This window comes from Pinus tabuliformis, chromosome 8 (assembly GCF_031772625.1).
Source record: "Pinus tabuliformis cultivar Carrire ecotype Pingquan chromosome 8, CPIR1, whole genome shotgun sequence".
NCBI classification, from domain to species: Eukaryota; Viridiplantae; Streptophyta; class Pinopsida; order Pinales; family Pinaceae; genus Pinus; species Pinus tabuliformis.
This window is the reverse complement of record NC_142294.1, coordinates 1,686,374,229-1,686,396,633: the sequence shown is the minus strand read 5'-3', so window position 1 is coordinate 1,686,396,633 and position 22,405 is coordinate 1,686,374,229. Positions and strand designations below refer to the sequence as shown.

The window sequence follows — 22,405 nt, the reverse complement described above, 5'->3', positions numbered from 1 at the left end:
TTAGGACCTGACAAAATAGAGCTTCCAAGAAATATTCAAGACCTGCTAAGAAACTGGGCCAAGTTATCCCTGTTCTACCTCTCCAAAAAAAGCCTTCTCAAGACTGGCTAGATGTGGATCCCTAAATTCACATGTTGGAAACTGTGGTTGGAGAGGAACAACAGAATATTTAGGGAGGAGAGTTGTAATCCAGTCAGAATTATCACTAATTTCAAAGCTCTGTTGGGGGAGGCCTTAGAAACCAAACCCACCATAAGAAATGGCATGATTCTGGCCAGTGAGGAAGATCAATGGTTAACAGAGCTTGTTCCAAATCATCAGAATAGATCCATTCCTCCTGCTAAAGCCCCTTCTCATTGGGAAATTCGTCTGGAAGAATAGGAATTCATCAAATGCAGATCTTCTTTGGATGATTGATGAGCCCCAATTTTTGGTAACAATTTGGGCTCATTTGGCCTACTTACCTTGCTCAACCCTTCATTTTGTATCGCTTATGCATCATTTCTTAGTATATTTGTGTTATTTGTAGGAAGAAGGGCAGTCATTTTGCCTATGTGGCTAATACATGATGATTTCAGGTTTTTTGACATTAAATGGAGCAAAGACCACGCAGATGGAGATAAGGAGACAACCAAGGTGGCATTGTGGGTTTATAGGGGGGTTGTCCACAGCCTTGAATGACCTTCCTCGTGATCTCCACCCCAACTCCGAGCTCCAACAGCTATCACCACCGAGCTAGAAGGAAGCCAACAGATTCTACAGGAACAACAGTTTACTTTTAGTTGGACAGCCAAGCCCCACTAATTGAGGAGGCCAGCTTGGCCCTCATCATGTATAAATATTTAGGTTGTAGCCTTCGATAAAGACTCTTGAACCTTTGTTGTAGATTTTGAATCAAGAGCTGTAGATCTGTTTTTTCTCTTTGTAAGCCAATTTTGGCATGTTGTTAGACTCATGATTATGATCTTTTAATAAAAGGCAGGCAGATTTGGATTCAATTCTGAGTTCTTAGAGGAGCTATAGCTCTCAGGTTAGGGCCCAACCTGAGAGCAATAGACCTCCTTTTCTTTGTATTGTTACTTGTCTTTCCTTTCAGCATTTCATTTCTTTGCCTTGACATGCATTTGGAAAACACAGTCTACTGATTCAATTTTCTTGATGTGATTAAGTAGGATTAGTTTATGGATAAAGTGCTTTCAGCAGCTTATATTAGATTAGGAGGATTAGAATTCATCAGAGTTCCAAGAAAAGGTTGATCGTGCACTCACTGCCACCTCTGTTTAGAGATTGGGGGTGTAGACCGTGCCAACCACCAAAAACGCAGTCTTATATGTTCATGCAAGCTTTAAAGTCATATTTCCATTGGTAGAAGTATCCATGCAGTTAGATCTTGATCAATAACCCCTTGTTTCAGCTCCATGCACGATTTCTCTCTTAACTTACATCGTTGTTCTTTGATTTTTAATAAAACAGATAGACTAGGTTGATGAATTCTCAGTTTTGTGCAAGACACAGGTGATTTGTTTCATTTACACTGCGCAGCCCCACTCCAACACTTCCTTATCCTCCTCAGTCGTCCCTAAGCCATCTCCCTACCTCGCAGCTAGATCCTTTGCCCACCAACTCTTCGATTATCCACGTTGCCTCATCTTTTCGGCCTTCCATTCCCTATACCCTTCTATCGACCGACAAGATTTATACAATCTCTCCCCATCTCATCTCTCTGTCCCTGACCCATCACAAGCTCCTCTTTCATCCTACCTATCCACCCATACAGCTCCTTCACTCCTCCATCACCCAAAACTCCGACTGCAGAACATCATGTAGAAGTTAGCAGACTTCCTGTAGAAATCCCGAGCTTCCTGTAGGATCCCCTGCAGACATCCTGTAGAAGCCTGCAAACACGGTTACCAAGCACCTGAACGTTGTGAACTTCTGTGGAATGATGTTAGGGATCCCCTGGAACCTCTCAGAGTCCTCCTAACCTTTCCCAAGCCTTCCTCCCGTTTGAAATACCCCTGCACAGTTAATACCCAGTAAGAAGCACAATCATAATAACTCCAACCACTTGAGCAAAAATATAAAAACGTGTTCTCTTCAATGGAAGTAGCTTAAATTCATGCATCTCATATCACTAGAAGTAAATGGCATCATCGTTAGGAGTTGCATTCCCATCATTGCATTGTAAGGATTAAGCTGGTCAGATTAGGGTTTACTAGGGTTTCCATGTTTGGTTGGCTTTCAGTTCATTCTTGCAAAGTAGGTTAATTTCCTTTGAGATAGCCTTCGTTCATCATTTAGAAAGCTTCTTCTGAGAACATATAGAAGTTGGCTTGAGCCCTAGCGGACTTGTGCCAGCTGACCAAGGGACAGCTGTGACAAGAGCTAGTACTTGTGCATACAACATCGTCGCTTCCAAGTTTGTTACGAACTACCGGGTTGATAAAATTAGAGAAGGAAGCTCCAGGAGTTGTAGCATTATTGCTACCATACTGGAGCCCACCATCTTTTTGGTGCCGTTGCCGGGGAAGCGTCAGAGTATTAGTAATTGTTGCTTTTCTTCTGTTTTCTTACTCTCGCCTTCTGCCAAGTAGTTTATTTCATTTCCATTCTGCAAAAGTAGCATAGGCATTTCCTGCTTTCATAGATTAGCATTTCAATTCCGCGATTTCAATTCTGCAAGCATAGATTAGTATTTCAATTATGCAAGCGTAGACTAGCATTCTCATTCCTGCAATTTCATTTGAGCAAAGTAGATTAGTTCTTTCCTGCTTTCAATTCAATTCTGCATCTTTATTTCAGCAAGATAGTTAGTTGTAGATCAATCAGTTTCAGTTTTGTAGGTACCAAAGAAAAAAACAAAAGCAATCAAAAAAGTCTTTCCATTTCATGCCTCGTAGGAATCGAGATAAAATAGGAAAATTCTTACCCAACACCCCCACCACATCACTGAGTCACCCTTATCTCTTCTTCGGTGACAGTGATCCAGAAGAACCTATAGGTGAACCTCCTGAGATATACGAAGATCCTATAGCAGAAGAAGAATTAGAGACCATCCCATCTGAAGCTATGGCTGACAATAGAGGAGAAAATGAGAGAATAGAAGGTGCTTTCCCCATCCGAGAAACCAATGGAGACATGAAAATGAAAAACATTAGTCCCTCCACTCTACCTCACTTCCATGGACTGACTACTGAAGATCCTGATACCTTCCTGTTTGAGTTTGTTGTCCTTTGTAGAACCTATGACTATACTGAAGATGAGCAGAAGCTGAAACTTTTCCCTTCAACTCTTAAGGATGCAGCATTACGCTGGTTCATGGGCTTACCTGGGAATAGTATCACCGCTTGGGCTCAGATGCAGCAAGCTTTCAATACCAAGTACCAGGACTACTGTAGGTCCAAGGAAACCAAGGGAGAGATCTTTCGGATGACCATGGGAAATGATGAGTCCTTAGAGGATTATGAGGAGAGGTTCCAACTTAGCTATAAGCGGGCTAGGTGCACACTTGACCCTGAATCCCTCAAGTTGGTCCTGCTCCGAGGAGTCCCTGAAGACCTCTTACATACCCTTCACATGTTAGCTGGGGGAGATATTTACCAACTGCCTTATGAGGACATCAAGACTGTGTTTAGAAACCACTCCAGGGTAACCCGGAAACGAGGTAGAGGAAACCTCCTCTCAGCTGGTATCCCTTTCTCCAAGCATGAGTTTGCAAATCAATTAGAAGATCATAAGAGTGAGGTGAGACAGACCATTGCCATGCAACTGGACACATTCAGGATCCAGCAGAAGAAGGAAGAAGCTGAGAGAGCCTTGGCTATCTTCTGCCCTAGATGTACAAGGAGACACCCTAAGAACGAATGCCCATTGCATTCGGTTGAAGTGTGTTTCGTTTGTGAGGAGGACCATCCCACAAATCAGTGTCCAACCTTACCTAGGCTTAAAGCCATGTACCAAGGGACAGAAGCTCCCACTGAACCTCTCTATTTCCTCAACCAAAGGAGGCCACAAGGACCTAGACCTTACCAGCAGGGGATGCAAGGGGCACCCCAAGCTTATTACAACCCCAACCAATCAACTCCTATGCCTTCCTGGGGTCCCCCTGCTCATCCTTCCTGGTCTATGCCCCCTCCATGGTCTTATCCACCTCAGTACCCTACTCAGCCCACTACTCATTCATATCACTCACATGCCCAGCCATAGCCTCAGTGGAATGCACCTCAGTCGGGGTGGAGGCCCCAGTACAACACTCCTCCCGCCATTTTGCCTCCACCACCAGTTCAACCTCAACCATTACCTCCTGCTCCTCCCAGGCAACCTCAAATACCTGCTCAACCGAACCCGAACCCCAACAATAGACAGGCCCAGCAGGTATACACTGGGGAAACATCATGCCCTACCTATGCTGTGGAGATCCAAGAGATCAATATTCGATATGGAAAGACTCTTCCGGATCGCCAACCTCCTCCCCCAGAGGACGAGGATGACAAACAGGAAATTAAACCAAAGGCTATTCCACCCTTTCCTAAGAGACTAACAGCCACCACACAACCCAACCCAGAGGAGGATGAGCTTCTGGGAGAGCTCAAGCAGTTGTGTGTGAAAATACCACTTCTCCAAGCCATCAAGGATGTGCCAATATACAATAAACTGGTTAAGGAAAAGTGTTTCAAACACCCAGGCAGGCGAAAGAGAGATGCTTCAACCATCAATGTCTTAGGACAACTGTCTGACCTTATGTTAGGACAAGTCATCTGCCCAAAGTATCTAGATCCTGGGAGTCCTGTAGTAGATGTCCACATCAATGGCACCATCATACCTCACACCTTGATTGATTTGGGGGCTGCCATTAATGTGATGACCAGGGATACCATGCTCAAACTCAATCTTCAGGGTTCCTTGAGGAAGACCTCGATAGTCCTGCAACTAGCAGATCGCTCCACTGTGACTCCCGAAGGGATTGTGGAGGATGTCTTGGTCTTTGTCGACTCTTGGGAATACCCTGCAGATTTCTTGGTTCTGCAACCCAAGGCAAAGCTTACTGGATATCCTCTTATTTTGGGAAGGCCTTGGTTAGCCACTGCAGATACTTACATAAGTTTCCGTGCAGGAAACATGACCATCAAAAATGGTCCTATGTCCAAGCAGCTAGTCCTATACCCTCCTGCCCAACCCTCCTTAGAGCATGACTTACCACTATGGTTGGAGGAAGGAGAAAAGGATGAGGTGTACTCATCACCTTTGTGCACCCTAGATACCACTAGAAGAGACCCCCCAACTGAGGATGACTTGATTGAGACCTTGATCCAGAATCCACCTTCCAGTGCACTATCCTTAGGGAAATTGGTGGAGGATGCCCAAGCCAGCACCTTAGTGGACCTTTGTGCCACCAACCCTGTCACTCCCAGAGTCAAGAATGTGGAGTTTGGCCCTGAGAGAACATTAAAGATCAGATCCTCCCTATCTCCTTCCCAGGAAAAGGAGTTGTGTAGCCTGTTGGCCAGCCATCTAGATGCTTTTGCTTGGAGCTATAAGGAGATGAAAGGAGTCCATCCTTCGGTCTGTACCCATCACATATACATCAAAGAGGATTGTAAACCGGTTAGGCAACCTCAGAGGAGAATGAATCCAGCCCTTAAGGACATTGTCAAGGAAGAATTGCAAAAACTGCTGGACGCCGGATTCATTTACCCCATCTCAGATAGTGAATGGGTGTCCCCTCTGGTGTTGGTTCCCAAGAAAAATGGGAAATGGAGAATCTGTTCTGACTACCGAGAACTGAACAAAGCTACCAAGAAAGACCATTTCCCTTTACCTTTCATAGATCAAGTGTTGGATGGAATGGCAAGAAAGAAGTTCTTCTCTTTCCTGGACAGGTTTAGCGGGTACAACCAAATCCAAATCAGCCCGGAAGACCAAGATAAGACCACCTTCACTTGTCCTTGGGGTACCTTTGCCTACTGAGTTCTTCCCTTTGGGTTATGCAATGCTCCTGCCACCTTCCAGAGAGTTGTCTTGAGCATCTTCTCGGAGTTGGTCCATGATGCGATGGAAATCTATATGGATGACTTCACCCCTTATGGGTCCAACTTCCAGGAAGCATTGTCCAATCTGGGAAAGGTCCTAACCAAATGCATTGAGATGAACCTGTCCCTTAGTCCTGAAAAATGCGAATTCCTGATGACTGAAGGGACCGTGCTAGGCCATACCATTTCTTGCCAAGCGTTGCAAGTGGATCCTAACAAAATTGCTCTCATCAAGAAGGTTCCACCTCCCCAAAAGGTAAGGGATGTTCGGAGTTTCTTAGGATTAGCAGGGTATTACAGGAGATTCATTAAAGACTTCAGCAAGCTAGCCTCGCCATTGTTTGGCCTGTTGGCAAAAGATGTGGAGTTTAAATGGACTGATGATTGTCAGAGGGCTTTGAATGAATTAAAGGACAAGTTGGTGTCAGCCCCAATCTTGAGAGGTCCAAACTGTGCCCTACCTTTCCACATCCACACTGATGCCTCAAACAAAGCCATAGGGGCATCTTTAGGACAAGTTGAACAAAAACTTCCATATGCCATTTACTTTGTTAGCAAAAACTTGTCCAAAGCCGAACTGAATTACACTGTAACCGAGAAAGAATTCTTCGTTGTGGTCCATGCACTGAACAAGTTCTGACATTATATTACTGGCTATCAAACCCTTGTACATATGGATCATGCTGCAATTAGATATTTAATGAATAAACCAGATGTGAATGCTCGTATTATTAGATGGTTACTTTTGTTGCAGTAGTTTGATTTGACCATTGTTGACAAACCAGGTAAAGAAAAGGTTGTTGTTGACTTTTTATCTAGATTGGATTTATCTGCAGATGAGGATGGAACAGTGGATGACCAGATGCCCGATGAACATCTGTTTGCTATCTCAACACTCTCTCCATGGTTTGATGATATAGGAAACTACCTTGTTTCAGCACAGTTCCCTCCGCACCTATCTTCAAGAGAGAAGAGCAGAATCATCAGAAAAAGTGCCTCATTTACTTGGATCGGCGGCAATCTGTTCAAGCTTGGCCCTGATCAGATCTTAAGGCGTTGTGTAAGGGAGGAGGAAGTCTTTGATATCCTCCTCACCTGTCATGATGGGCCTTGTGGGGGACATTTTGCAGCAAAGAGGACTGCCTTCAAAATCCTGCAGGCAGGCTACTATTGGCCCACACTTCATCAAGATGTCAGAAGGTATATCAGCCAATGTGACCAATGCCAAAGAATGGGGAAACCCACTCAAAGGGATGAGATGCCTATCCAACCTCAAGTGACTCTTGAGCCATTTGAGAAGTCGGGTATGGATTTTGTGGGTCCAATCAACCCTCCTTCGAGGCAAAGGTCTTACATCATTGTGTGCACTGACTACCTGACAAAGTGGGCAGAGACTAAAGTAATCAAAGCAGCAACAGAAGAAAAGGTAGCCGAGTTCTTAAGAGAAAACATCTTCTACAAGTTCGGCTACCCAAGAGAGCTGGTCACCGATCAAGGGAGCCAGTTCACATCCAACCTAATTGAAGACCTACTAGCTCATCACAAAATCAAGCATAGGACTTCCACCCCCTATCATCCACAGGCAATTGGGCAAGTGGAAGTCACCAACAGAGCATTGGAAGGGATTTTGACTAAGGTGGTGAGCAGCAGTAGGAAAGATTGGGCAGATCGCCTGGTTGAGGCCACATGGGCTTATAACACCACCTAGAAGACCACCACTGGCTTCACACCTTATGAGCTGGTCTATGGGAAGAAAGCTTTACTGTCCATTGAATTTGAATACAACACTTTGAGGATGGCAGCTCAGCTGGACCTAGATCTCAGCCATGCACAACAAGAAAGGTTATTGCAGCTAAATGGACTGGACGAGCACCGAATGCAGGGCCTCCTTCACTCGGAAGTGGTTCAACTTCAAAGAAACGTGTGGCATGACCAACACCTCAATGACAAGCAATTCCAGCCAGGAGATTGGGCACTGTTGTATGACTCCAGGTACAAAGATTTCAAGGGGAAGCTGAGAACCAGATGGATGGGACCATATACAGTGGAAAAATGTCATGACAATGGATCTGTTCTTATTCGGACCATTGATGAGGAATCCATCTCCATGCTTGTCAATGGGCATCGATTGAAGATCTACAGGAAACCTCTCTCAAGACAAGAGTTCATCAAAACTATGGAGAAATCAGTGTTGGTCATAGAGAAGGCTTCTGCCTCTGCTTTGGGCATACCCTGAAAGATCTAAAAAAAAAATAAAATAATAATAATAATAAATAATAAAGATCCTTGGGTGAAAACCTTTCTGAGGCTCCCAAGGCAGGTGGTAGGGGTGAAAACCTCATTGAGGCGCCCCTATTGTCTTAAAAAAAAAAAAAAAGAGATTTGAAACAAGATCCTTGAGTGAAAACCTCTCTAAGGCGCTTAAGGCAGATGGCAAGGGTGAAAACCTCATTGAGGCGCCCCTGCTATCTTTCAAAAAAAAAAAAGAGAAAAAAGAAAAAAAAAAGAAAAACCAATAAGCAAAAAAGACAAGGACAACAAGTTCATAATGTGAAAATGCATGCAGGTTGCAAGTGTTCTATGGAGGAGAGGAGGCCTCTCAACTCAAAGCCAAGGATCCTTATCATGTTGCCAGGAGACCTCACCAGCACCTCCTCCAATAATACTCATTTCCTCCAAGGTATATGCAAAATTTCATCATGGCTTGAGTCTTCTACAGGAAGATGTAGACTTTCTACAGGAAGGTGCATACTTTCTACAGGAAACGCAAACTTTCTACAGGAAGTTCCGTATTTCTACAGGAAACTTCCTGTAGAAGTTCGGGACGGCCCAGAATTCATTTTATGAGGAGATCTAACAACCAAGGATCGGTTTGGATGCATGCAAGCTACTGTTGTCACCCTTACACACTGTTATCACCTCTTTCTACCATCCTTGTCGACATGCAACGAAGTTACCTGCACCATCAAAGCAGATCATTGAGTTATCAAGATAAAAGCAATTTTTAAGATGAAAAAACGCTGAGATGTCATACCATATCCATCCCAGCCATCCATGAGCTTTGTGAGCGTGATCGTGGGGCCATTGCCTTCGTCGTGCAGCATGCACCCGAGGAGGAAAAATGGTTACAGGACATCCTGCAGGAGTCCCGTAACAGTTAAGCCCGCTAGAGTGTACACCATTCACAGCGCTTGCCATATGCAATGAAAACGCGGGTGCATGCAGCCGAAGCATCAAATCCATCGTCAGTGGCATGTGAATATGAACCTTCGGGCCTGTGCAAATCCACCAGCAGCAAATAAATCCACTCATCATCGTCCAAGAACCGAAAAATCGTGTTGCGGCCGCACAGGTAAGTGCCTCGTCCCTTCCTTCCATCGAATTGCATGAATTTTACTTTGAAAATGTTTGCAAAGTGTGAAGTGAATGGGTTGAGCGGTTGTATGGCCATTCGACTGGCCACGTCGACCAGTTAATGGTCTAGTCGGATGTTTGGGTGGCAGTCGTGGCAAAAGAAACGGGCAGTACACACGTGAAAGTAATCCCGTCGGGAAAAACGAGTTTAACAGAAGAGACGACGGAAGATCTGTGGGGAATGATGCGGCAGTAAGGGAACTCGCAGGTAAATGATGGGATGACATCGTCCAATGGTCTGGCAGGGACAGCTCACCCCCGTGCCACGGATTCTGCCGATTCAAATCTAATCGGCTAGATTGACACCCCATGCATTTATCATTCACCGTTTGAGACTCGAGTGATCATCCGGATCCCTCTGCAGCTTGATACTCTGAGTCTTTGGCCATCAGAACGCCTATGAAGCAACACCAAGAGCGCAGACCCACTGCAGTATCCCCCGAAAATCACGCGCTGCTCCTACAGGAAAGTTGTTTCTATAGGAAGTCGGGTTCCTCACGTCAAAAGGTGGCGGATTAAAAAGGTAAGCCTGAACTTTCCATGCAATTTGTTTTTGAGGGTGGCAGAATCGTCGTCTATAGTCTGGTCGTAGAAAATTTTTGCAAATGTTGTATGTCGTGTATGAACTGTCGTCCTATAAGATGTCAGTGTAGTTAAGCTGCGTTAAGGTCCTCAGGAGATCAGCTTTGTGAATTATATGCATGACAGAAGCGTAATTCTACGCTCTGTCCTAGTGGGCCAAATTTCTTCCGCATTCGCCACCTCTAGCTAAAGCAGCAGTTTTTCACCATGCAGGGTGGGTTCATCAGAAGGGAACCCACTGATTCAACAAAGTTAAGAGAAAATCCTATGGTGGTGGAGCTCTTCACACGAGCGCAATGGATATCCTTCTGTGACCAATTGCAAGGCTATGATGATGAAGTGGCAGAAGAGTTTTTGCAAGCTCTGAGGCCGAAATCCAAAACATTGGCCACCGTTAACTTCAGGGGTTTAAGCCTCAAACTCACCCCACAATTCATCAGCCGAGTTACTGAGCTCCCAATGGGATTGCCATGGGATAAGGAAGAAAGGAAATTGGGCCAACAGGCTAAGAAAGAATTCTTTCCACCAGAGGAGGAATTCTCAGAAGACAAAAATGGGGTTCGTAGAACCAGTTTACTGCCACTGTGGAATGAAGTTAGCCTGTAGATTATGAAGTACATCACCTGCGAAGGTCGTTTTAGCATTGTATACGGGTACCACTTTCGGTTACTCACTAAATTAAGACACCAGATGGATCTACCTATAGAAAACAAGCTCAGTCTCCCCTACTTTCTATTACAGTCTCTGATTGAGTGTGCCACCAAGTTGAAAGAAGGCACACCAGACCAGGTAGCCCACCATGGACTGATCAAACTCTTCGTGGAGGATGAGCTCCACACATACAAGGTTCCTCTCTCATGGGAAGCCTTCAGAAATTTGACAAAGGATGGGGATATAAAGATGCTGACAAAAGAGCTCAGTTCATCTAGCAGTGAGGAGAAAGAGTCAGTGCCCGCGGGAAAGAAAGAAACAAGCCAGAAGACCACGACCATAGAGCAGAAGAAAAAGCAAGACGAGAAACGAGAGATAAAGGGTGCCAAAGAGAAAGATGACACACCCATCTTGACAGCAAGAGAGAAAAGGTTTCAAGGGAGAGTGGACAAGGCTGAGAAGGTCCACATCAGCAAAAGTGCCTCGACAGCACCCGCAACCAAGTCAAAAAGCAAAACTCATGCAGCAAAGCAAACCAAGGCGGTGACACCTGTTTCTACAGGAAAATCGAAACTGGCTTCTACAGGAAGCCCGAAATTAACCGAAAAAGGGTCTTCTACAGGAAGCCCGAAATTGACTGGAAAAGGGTCTTCTACAGGAAGCCCGAAATTGACTAAAACAGGGTCTTCTACAGGAAGCCCCGAAAAAGTGAAACCCAAGGAGAAGAAAGTTGATATTCGTGAAAGGGAGGTAGCAGCTGTGCTGGCCCCCCTCAGCACACCTCCTAAGCCAAAGGAGAAGAGGAAGAATGAGACCCCTCTATATTTTAAAGCTTGAAGAAGTGTGAGGATAAAGACGGGCAAGCCACAGCCTCCGTCCAGCAGCCCGATCATTATTGAAGATGCCCCTACTTCGCCCAAGGAAAGGTCCCCCTAGAGGATATCAGTCACCTATGAGAGGAGGAGCCCGAAGAAAACTACGTGGCAAGAAAAGTTAGACCAATTGACTGAAAAAGCTCAGCTACAGGATGCTGAAGATGCTCTACAGGAAACCTTAGCCAGGCTTAAAGAGACTGAGAGAATGGAAGGAGAAGCACCCTTATCACCACCAAGGGAGGGTGAAGTAGAGCCACCAAAGGAAGTGGAAAAAGAGCATATACCAGAGCCCAGCCCTCAACCAAGTCTGAGTTCATATTACAACTTTTTAGAGGCTGGCAAAATTATACCTCAGAAATTTACTGTGCCACTGTTTTTTGCATTGGAGGAAGAAAGAGTCCGTACACACACATGGATGAAAATAGCCAAGTCAAAGGGGGTGGCGGACATAGGTCCCTTACAGGAGCAGCTCAAGGAGGCCAGAAGTGAATTGTCCATGGCTAAACATGTGGCAAATTGCCAATGCGTGTTCCTACAGGAAGAAAACCAGAAGCTGAGATTGCAGCTACAGGAGCTGAGGGCAGGGATAGGTACATCCTCCAAGGACACCACAGAGGAACAGCAAGGCAAAAAGGAACTGAATAACGGTTTTGGGGAGCCAACCACACTTCTACAGGAAGCAGAACAACAAGCACAAATTGAGGTGCAAGCTCTCAGAGAACAGCTGCAGCAGAAAGAAGCACAATTGGCCTGCATGGCCAGCTGGGCCATGGATGCTATCCAATGCAGGCAGCTGGCCAAATCCTATGGCTTGTACTTGAAAGACCAATGGCTGCAATTCCAAATCAATACCTTGGCGCAAAGAGGTATCTCTCAACTCCAAGACCCGCAACAATTCACTGAAGTTTGCAGTACTAGTTCATCAGAGGATAGGGCCAAATTAGCGGAGTTCTACCTCCATAATCTGGCCCTGCCTAATGTAGTTTCATGGGATCCCAATACGGCCTTGGGAGATATGCAATTAATGGCCTTTGCCTGATGGCTGAACCATGAGGACAAAAGAGCAGCAGAAGCCAAATCAATCATGAACTAAGAGCTGAACGAGCCATTGCTCATCAGACCAGAACCAGGGGATCCAGTTGCACTAATCTCGGCACACCAACATTTGTCCACTGACCCTCAAGCTTCATTAAGATATATGGATCAACAGGCCCAAGCCATAGCTCATTTTGAGGACATGGAGAGACTGTTAGGAGACAATGTTGTCCAAGCATGCACACGCAGATGGAATACATTGGCACACAGTCTGAAAATTCGAGAGTACCATACCCAAACTCGGATGAGGGAAGCTCTGGTATGGGTAGCCCTCTATAAGAAATCCATGCAAAACCTCGAGGCCAGCAGGATTGGTCTTAAACTCACCCCACCACTGCTGCTAGGATTGATGGAAGGCAACACAGAGAAAGATGATAATGAACAGTGGGAAGAGGTAAACAGAAGGGCTGGGTTTCATATCAACAAGGAGGACACTACTACAGAGGTTTGGGATGTAAGGGTAGCAGTAAAGGCAATGAAGGATGAGGAGTTGGACTAGTTGCTCAAGGATGAGCAAATATTTTAGTTGGGGGGTGATGATGAGCCCCAATTTTTGGTAACAATTTGGGCTCATTTGGCCTACTTACCTTGCTCAACCCTTCATTTTTTATCACTTATGCATCATTTCTTAGTATATTCGTGTTATTTGTAGGAAGAAGGGCAGTCATTTTGCCTATGTGGCTAATACATGATGATTTCAGGTTTTTTGACATTAAATGGAGCAAAGACCACGCAGATGGAGACAAGGAGATAGCCAAGGTGGCATTGCGGGTTTATAGGGGAGTTGTCCACAACCTTGAATGACCTTCCTCGTGATCTCCACCCCAACTCCGAGCTCCAAAAACTATCACCACCGAGCTAGAAGGCAGCCAACAGATTCTACAGGAACAATAGTTTACTTTTAGTTGGACATCTAAACCCCACTAATTGAGGAGGCCAGCTTGGCCCTCATCATGTATAAATATTGAGGTTGTAGCCTTCTATAAAGACTCTTGAACCTTTGTTGTAGATTTTGAATCACGAGCTATAGCTCTGTTTTTTCTCTTTGTAAGCCAATTTTGGCATGTTGTTAGACTCATGATTATGATCTTTTAATAAAAGGCAGGCAGATTTGGATTCAATTCTGAGTTCTTAGAGGAGCTATAGCTCTCAGGTTAGGGCCCAACCTAAGAGCAGTAGACCTCCTTTTCTTTGTATTGTTACTTGTCTTTCCTTTCAACATTTCATTTCTTTGCCTTGACATGCATTTGGAAAACACAGTCTGCTGATTCAATTTTCTTGATGTGATTAAGTAGGATTAGTTTATGGATAAAGTGCTTTCAGTAGCTTAGATTAGATTAGGAGCATTAGAATTCATCAGAGTTCCAAGAAAAGGTTGATCGTGCACTCACTGCCACCTCTGTTTAGAGATTGGGGGTGTAGACCGTGCCAACCACCAAAAACGCAGTCTTATATGTTCATGCAAGCTTTAAAGTCATATTTCCATTGGTATAAGTATCCATGCAGTTATATCTTCAGCAATAACCCCTTGTTTCAGCTCCATGCACGATTTCTCTCTTAACTTACATCGCTGTTCTTTGATTTTTAATAAAACAGATAGACTAGGTTGATGAATTCTCGGTTTTATGCAAGACAGAGGTGATTTGTTTCATTTACACTGCGCAGACCCACTCCAACACTTCCTTATCCTCCTCAGTCATCCCTAAGCCATCTCCCTACCTCGCAGCTAGATCCTTTGCCCACCAACTCTTCGATTATCCACGTTGCCTCATCTTTTCGGCCTTCCATTGCCTCTACCCTTCTATCGACTGACCAGCTTTATACACTCTCTCCCCATCTCATCTCTCTATCCCTGAGCCATCACAAGCTCCTCTTTCATCCTACCTATCCACCCATATAGCTCCTTCACTCCTCCATCACCCAAAACTCTGACTGCAGAACATCCTGTAGAAGTTAGCAGACTTCCTATAGAAATCCCGAGCTTCCTGTAGGATCCCCTGCAGACATCCTATAGAAACCCGCAAACACGGCTGCCAAGCACCTGAACGTTGTGAACTTCTGTGGAATGATGTTAGGGATCCCCTGGAACCTCTCAGAGTCCTCCTGACCTTTCCCAAGCCTTCCTCCCCTTTGAACTACCCCTGCACAGTCAAGACCCAGTAAGAAGCACAATCATAATAACTCCAACCACTTGAGAAAAAATATAAAAACGTGTTCTCTTCAATGGAAGTATTTTAAATTCATGCATCTCATATCACTAGAAGTAAATGGCATCATCGTTAGGAGTTGCATTCCCATCATTTCATTGTAAGGATTAAGCTGGTCAGATTAGGGTTTACTAGGGTTTCCATGTTTGGTTGGCTTTCGGTTCATTCTTGCAAAGTAGGTTAATTTCCTTTGAGATAGCCTTCGTTGATCATTTAGAAAGCTTCTTCTGAGAACATATAGAAGTTGGCTTGAGCCCTAGCGGACTTGTGCCAGCTGACCAAGTGACAGCTGCGACAAGAGCTAGTACTTGTGCATACAGCACCGTCGCTTCCAAGTTTGTTACGAACTACCAGGTTGATAAAATTAGAGAAGGAAGCTCCAGGAGTTGTAGCATTATTGCTACAATACTGGATCCCACCAATGATCACTACCTATTCTTCGATGGGGCCTCTAAAGGTAACCTAGGAAAGGTGGGTTGTGGGGGAGTTATCTTAAGCCTGTTAGAGTCGGTCTAGTAGCCCTCCATCAGTGATCAAAGCTCTTTGCATTTGCATAAGTAGGTGTCTCATCAGTGTCATCTTATTGCATTCCATTAGGGATGCCATAACCCTGATGGAGGAGCTGGTGTCTTTACTCCCCTCTTGGCACTGCTGGATCAAGTTGTTTTAGTCAATAAACTATTTCAAGGTTACTTGTCTCGTCTTGAGGTCAAAAGTCCTAGGTCTAGGGTTTGGGTCCAATTTATCTTTAAGGTCAGGTCTTCAAAAGTCAATAAATGCCCAGCAGGCCAGAGGGATGACTATCAGAGTGTTTCTTCAAAAGATTTCATCTTATACAGCTAATTTTTACCTTGGATTTAAAAACCTTGTTTTTAAAGCCCAAGGTCATTTTCTCAAAATTTTGTAAAAAATTGTAAAAATTCAAAATTCTTTGAAAGTCAACATGCAGCCCTGGTCCCCTTGCCAAGATTCCTCAGAAGCTATCTCTGCAAAAATTTTCAAGAAAAACATCAGTTCAACCAATTTCAGGACAAAAGGAAACCATAAAGTCAATAGCATTCCAATTTTCAAAAAGTGTCATGATAAACATTAGAAAGAGGGTTTTGAAATGAAATCAATTTAAAACAAGAATATAAAGCCTCACTCTCCCTCCATTAGTCTTCATTGTGCCTCAAAGCAATAGAGAGAGTTGTGTTGAAGAGAATTTGGGCGAATTTGTGAAGTCTGAATGCGCGCGACCTATTGAGACTGGCGCGCGACCTATTGAGACTGGCGCACGACCCGTTGGGCCAGCGCGACCCATCAGGCTACCCATTCCAGTTCAGAATTTACACATGCGCGACCCGTTGGGCAGTGCGCGCGACCTGTTGGGAATTCCTCTGCCAAATTTCGCCTGCAAGCTGCAAAACAACCCCGGATTGCTTCAAGGTTGCAGGTAGGCCTCCCATCATTCAAATACATTGTTTGCCAAAGCTTGAAAAGTATGCGGATGTATTTTAAAGTCATCATTTTGAAATAATGAGTCCAATGTATATTTGCTTAAGAAACTCAAAGTGTTAGTAAGGCTAGGGTTTGTCTTGCTGTTTTCAAGGTCATCCTCTTCACCCCCACTTTTTCCCTACATCCCATTTCCACCTCCCTCATCATTTTTACTCAATCTCTCTACCAAAAATACCAAAGGCCCTAAAACCCTACCCCTATTCCTAAAAATCAAGAATCTAATCCTAAACCCTGTTTCTCATAAAAACTTTGCAAATGATAATTGTGTGATGGGGTGTATTATGATTCCTACCCTTAAACTCTCTTAAAAGTCTCCCTTCCCTAACATTTCCCTTGTACTATTTGTCCCCTTGAAACAAAATTTCAACAATTAAACTAGCAGATTTTTTAGCAGAAGCAGCAGTACATTCCAGCCACTTTGCTCTCCAAACCTTGTCAGAAACTGAGACCGACTATGAGCAGAGTGATGACCGTGAGTCAACTCCGAAGGTTGAGGTACATAGGAGGCCTCACAGGGATGGTAAGAGCGGTTACCATAGGAGAGAGGAGCCCACCTCTTTGACCGATTTGCAGGCTTGTCCAATTGTAGTCACATGTTTCTGCTATCTGTCATGTTATGAGTTTTGCGAGAGGATCTCTCAGATTCAGCATCACAGGGAGTTGGCTCGCTTGTTTGTTTTTCATTTACATGATGGGCATGTGAACCTTGTAGGGGTGGATTTTACATTGACACCCGAGGTGATTGCTCTAGCAACAGGGATACCTAATGTTGGAGAAGTGTGGAACAAGCGCAAAATATTGGACAGTTTTCAGTACGAGCCTTACATTAAATCTGCATTTATGGGACACTTGACAGGTGTATTTCCTTTCAAACTTTTGAGGAATGAGTATGCTCCTTTGATGAGGCTTATCATGCGCTATTTCACCTGTGAGGGCAGATTTTCACGTGTGTATTCATACCATATTCGCTTGTTGATGCATTTCACACGGGTACGGATGATGAACATCCCTGTTTTCTTGTGCCAGAATATTGAGAGGATGGTGCCCTTGATGCAGAGGAAAAGCCCAGCACAACAATATAGGAGCCTCTATCATTATGGTTTGATCCAGCTCGTGGTCATGCATCAGTTGGCTCAGCATGGCATCCCATGGGAGGAGTTTATCTCTCGTGAGTTTTTCACAGCACCACCACCACATCCTGAGATTGTTCATGAGGAGGGAGGGCCTTCACAGCAGCATGATATTCCTGAGACCAGACATGTCAGCTCTCCTCCATTGGTCACATACCAGAGAGGCCACAGGGCCTTATTTGCAGCAGCTCGGCGAGTATTTTCTCCACATCAGGTGGAAGGGGTCTCGCCGTCTTCATCAGCTCAGCGAGTGTTATCTCCACACCAGGTGGAAGGGGCCTCGCCTTCTTTAGCAGCACAGGTACCAGAGAGAGGCAAACAGCCCAAGATTGATGAGGGACCATCAGGTGTTCCAGGCATAGAGGTTGTTGATCTTGACATCATTTCTCCTAGCCTAGAGTCAAAGGAGATCATTCAGCACCTTAGAGCTGAAAATGACTCATTGCAGCAAAGATTGGACATGGCAAATTGGACCATCACCTACTTGGAGCAGCGCAAAAAGCAACTTGAGGAGGAGCACACTCTAGATGAGTTGCGGAGGATCCATGAGGACCGCAACTTGGCTCGAAAGAGACCCGGCGATTTGGTACCCGTTGAGCGAGAGGTTATGCTTCTTCGGGTCAATTCTCATTTGGAGAGGTTGCTGGCTAAGGCCAACCAAGATAAGGACTTGCTCAGGAACATGAAAAATCATTATTGGGCGTGGATGCACGTATGCAAGGCATGAATGAAAGTGCTCCAAAGACGGTTGGCCAAAGCACAAAAAAGAAGGAAAAGGCCCGACCCCCTCCACATCTTGGCTGAGGCTTCTTTGAAGGAGCATGATACTAAATAACTCAACTCCAGCACAAATTTAAAAAAAAATTGAGCATTTTGGGTCAATTGTGATTTTTCTGGCAAAAAACAAGTTTTCTCCACCAATGGGTCGCGCGCCGCGCGCGACCCTTTCATTTGGCAACTCCATTTTGGGAAAACTCAATGTTTCTAGATTTTGCATGAAAAGTTACACTTGCTCAGCCATTGCCAAGAAATTTCACCAAGTTTTGGGCCTCTAGAAAGTCAAAAAACAAGCAAAAAATGACTTTCTGCCACATTTTTGACACACAGGAAGCAGTCTTGGGAGATTGCAATTTTGGAGGGGAAAATGACCACTAAATTCATAAATTCCACTTGGGTTGGAAATTAGACATCCCGACCTTTCCAACAAGCCCACTTTTGCCTCATTTGGACACCTGGAAGTGCCTCAAAATTTCCTCCAAAGGCGCGCGACCCATGAGGCAGTTTGCACAGGAATTCAACCTACAGCTCAGCAAAACGCAATTTTGACTGGATTTGACTTTTTGGAGTTGATTTTCACTCTCCTTGTTGTAAATGATGTAATTTTATGATATTTTGACACTTATTTATCTCTTCTAGAAGATTCATTCATAAGATAGGCAAAAATTTAATGAATGAATTGGTTTCCTAGCTTGTAGAGGCAAGTTGTTTTGATTGCCTAGTTTTCAGTGCTTCGTTTAGAATTGGTTGAAACAGCTCCTAGGATAGTGAGCTCGACCCCTAGAGGCAGGTAAAGATGTTAGATGGCCTATATTATGTACTTTCTTGCTCATTTTCATGGTTGGACTCTTGAGGGAGAAGCTCTATTGTATTACTCATTGTATCTCTGTAGTTTTGGCAAAGGAAGAAAGACCAGGGTTTTGCAGTCTTTCTGGGATTCCTATGGTTACATGTATTGATGGTGTGTATCTCTTTGTACTTGTGAATTTGTTATGTGATTCATCATCTTACTTTTCCTTTCGCAAATTAGGAAAATGAAGTGTTAAAGTAGAATTCATGATTGTCATGCTCTGCTTTTAAGTTTGCTTAATATTATATGTTTTCATCTGTCTAAAGAGAACTCTTGATGGTTTCTTTCTCTCTTTATCTCCTCACCGGTCATTCCTATCCATCCATTTAATTTAAAGGCATCAGTACAGTCTCCTACCTTGCCCCAAAGAACCCCCTGCAAAAACTGTGTCCAATCCCCGCACCCAGAATTGCCTTTCCCCAATTTTCCACCAAAACCCTAAAAATCCCAAATCAAACCTTTTATCAGTTTACTAGCCTAAAATCAGTGTTTCCTTGTTGGTTATCTCGCCCGTTGAAGATATTTTCCGAGATAGACCGGAGAGAGCCCTCTCCTGCCCCATAGGGCTAGCTACGAGGCTAAGTGGTTTGACGTTGCCTTGAAGTTTACCTTTCTCAGCCTGAGGTGAAATTTCAAGCGCTAAAAAAGCCCAAATGGCTCAACTGAGTTGTGCTTTAATTGGGGTCTACGGCATGAAACAAACAACATAACATAGGCTCTTGCTCTATGGAAGGGTCTAAATCCAACTATCAAGAGGAACCTCCTCTCCATCTCGATCTTTGGAGACTCCAGACTAATTATATAGGCTATGAACTCTCAAAAGATTCCTTCTGAGGTGTAGTTAGCTCCCATCCTCAAAAAAATCAGACTATTATTGCCCAAGCTCTACAAAATCTCCTTCTATCATGTTCCGAGGAGGTTAAGCTCACAGGCGGACTTGGCAGCCAACCTAGGCTCTCTCAGGAGAAGGAGATCTTTGTTAGTAAATGATGTTGAATCGCACTACAGGATTCCTTAATTTTGGAGTTCTCTGGGCCTCTGTTCCCTTGAGAATTTCGTTGATTTAGATTCTCCAGACTTTGTGACCAAACCATTTTGAGCTGGCTACTGTTAGGAAACGCAGACTCATCCACAAGGGAAAATTCAGAACACAACCATGGCATTTTCGATCTCTGTTCATCGTTGGAACTCACTATTGCATCTGGGTAGGTGCTGGGGAGTTTACAAGGGCCACTTCAAGGCCAATTTACTACTCTTGGCATTCTTGAACACTATATAACACTCTGCCAGACATTTGAAAAAGAAAACACAGTGATTCTTGGGATGATCTGGCACTCCGACGCGTTGGATCTTCTCTCTACAAGCTAGGAAGCACAGCTACGTCACGGAAAGCAAAAGTAGTGGAATTTCAAGGCACCATTCTGAAACCAAATCAAGTTCTTTTTCAAGCCTCTATCTAAATTCACAGTGTAACTCATTTAGAAGACTATTCAAAAGCAAAATCTTCTTTCCCCACCAACTGTAACAAGGAAATACAGGGTTTCAGTGTTAAAGTCTTCGGCAGATGATTTGCCAGATTTTAAATGAAAACTAACCGTTTATGTCAAAAAAAAAAAATGGAGAGTGGAGCGCCTAGGGTTTGAAACTACTCTGCAATTGGTAGACCTTCACAGACTATGCCATTCTGCCATTGACCTTCATGAATAAGGCAGCTACAGCACAATAAGGAACAACTATCACGTAATGGAATCCCCTCAGGGGGAGGACATGATGCCTCCCCCCGCTGATACGGAAAACGGCTTACAACAGACTGAAAATGTTAGGATAGACCATCTAGAAGATACAACAACAGAGAATGAAAATACGCCAACAAATAACAACATAAATGAAGAACCACGAGTGATGTCAAACACCTACAAGCCAGTAGCAGTTGACAGACCCAAAATCAAGCTCCCAAGTCAGCGCATCAACACACATATCTAGTTTATGAGGGATCATTCATTGATAGGAAAGTTCATATGCCTTTGGCCAACAGAGAAAGCTTTGCATGGTTGGATCACAACCAAATGGAAGCCAAAAGGTCATATAATACTGCAGTTAGGGCCTAAGGGCTTCTTTACTGTCATTTTCAATTGTCTGGAGGACCGAAACAGGGTATTGGATGGAGGACCGTATTTCTTCAATGCAGTAGGGTTGTACCTAAGAGGATGGATCGAACACTTTAACTCGAACATAGAAGATCTAAGTTGGGCCCCAGTGTGGTTGCACCTTTATTCTCTCCCTCTGGAGTATTGGGATGAAGACTCTTTGCAAGACATTGGGAATGGTTTAGGTGAATTCATCAAAGTGGAAGAGGAGACAAAGCTGAAGCGATACACCTCCTATGTGTGGATTTTTGTATACATGCACCTTAGCAAAGCTCTCCCGGATGTGGTAAGCCTCTACCATGATGATTATGAATGGTTACAAATAATAGATTACGAGCATGTACAATTTCGCTGTCGAAAATGCCATGCCTTAGGCCATTTATTCCAAGACTGTCCCTCCAATATGAAATCCACGACCACCCCTTCAATGGAAAAATCTGACCCCGATGGGTTCACAAAAGTTCCCAATCACAAAAAGACCCATAAAAAGCCCTCTACCTCAGTCAAACAACCTGTCACCAGCACCTCCTTGCCTTCAACAACAACAACTTTGAAATCCTACTCCAGCCAAAGGTTCATATTTTAGATAATCAGAAACAACCTGACGCCATTCCTAAGACTTTCGCCCATTCTGCCCCATCAAGTTCAAAGAAAGCCCTCACTTCTAAGCAACCCGCGGACACCAAAACACCCTCTCCCAGTAACATGCAGAAAAGGACTGCTCAAGATATGGAGGTAGATAACACTCAGATGCAGCTCACGATTGTAAATGATATAGAGGTAGAGAAGGAAATAGTATAGCACATGGAAGAGGAACCGGAGAGCTTCGACATCGGAGATCTAGTTATATCGGGACTTGAACAGGCTTGTAAGAAAAAGGAATATGACAAAATTCCTGAGCGATAGCTAGAGAACTTAGAAGTAATTCTCTTAAGAGCACAGAAGCAAAGATCATTAGGCGTCCAAACTGGTAGTCAGTGGGATGGAAGAAATATCCTCAAATATAACAAGAAATGAGGATGGAAAACCGATCTTCAGAGAACCATCCAAATAGGGGAGATGCTGGTGGAATCTGGAAGATACTCCAAGCTCACCAAATACTATAATCCCCTTCCCAATCGTGAATCATGAAGCTCATCTCATGGAAC

The 22,405-nt window shown here is 44.2% G+C and overlaps 1 protein-coding gene across 1 annotated transcript in view; it reads right to left on the bottom strand.

The window, feature by feature from the left end:
- LOC149242721 (F-box/kelch-repeat protein At2g44130-like) overlaps positions 1-22,405 on the bottom strand; it is a 29,457-nt gene that overhangs the window by 6,070 nt on the left and 982 nt on the right. The window lies entirely within an intron of this gene.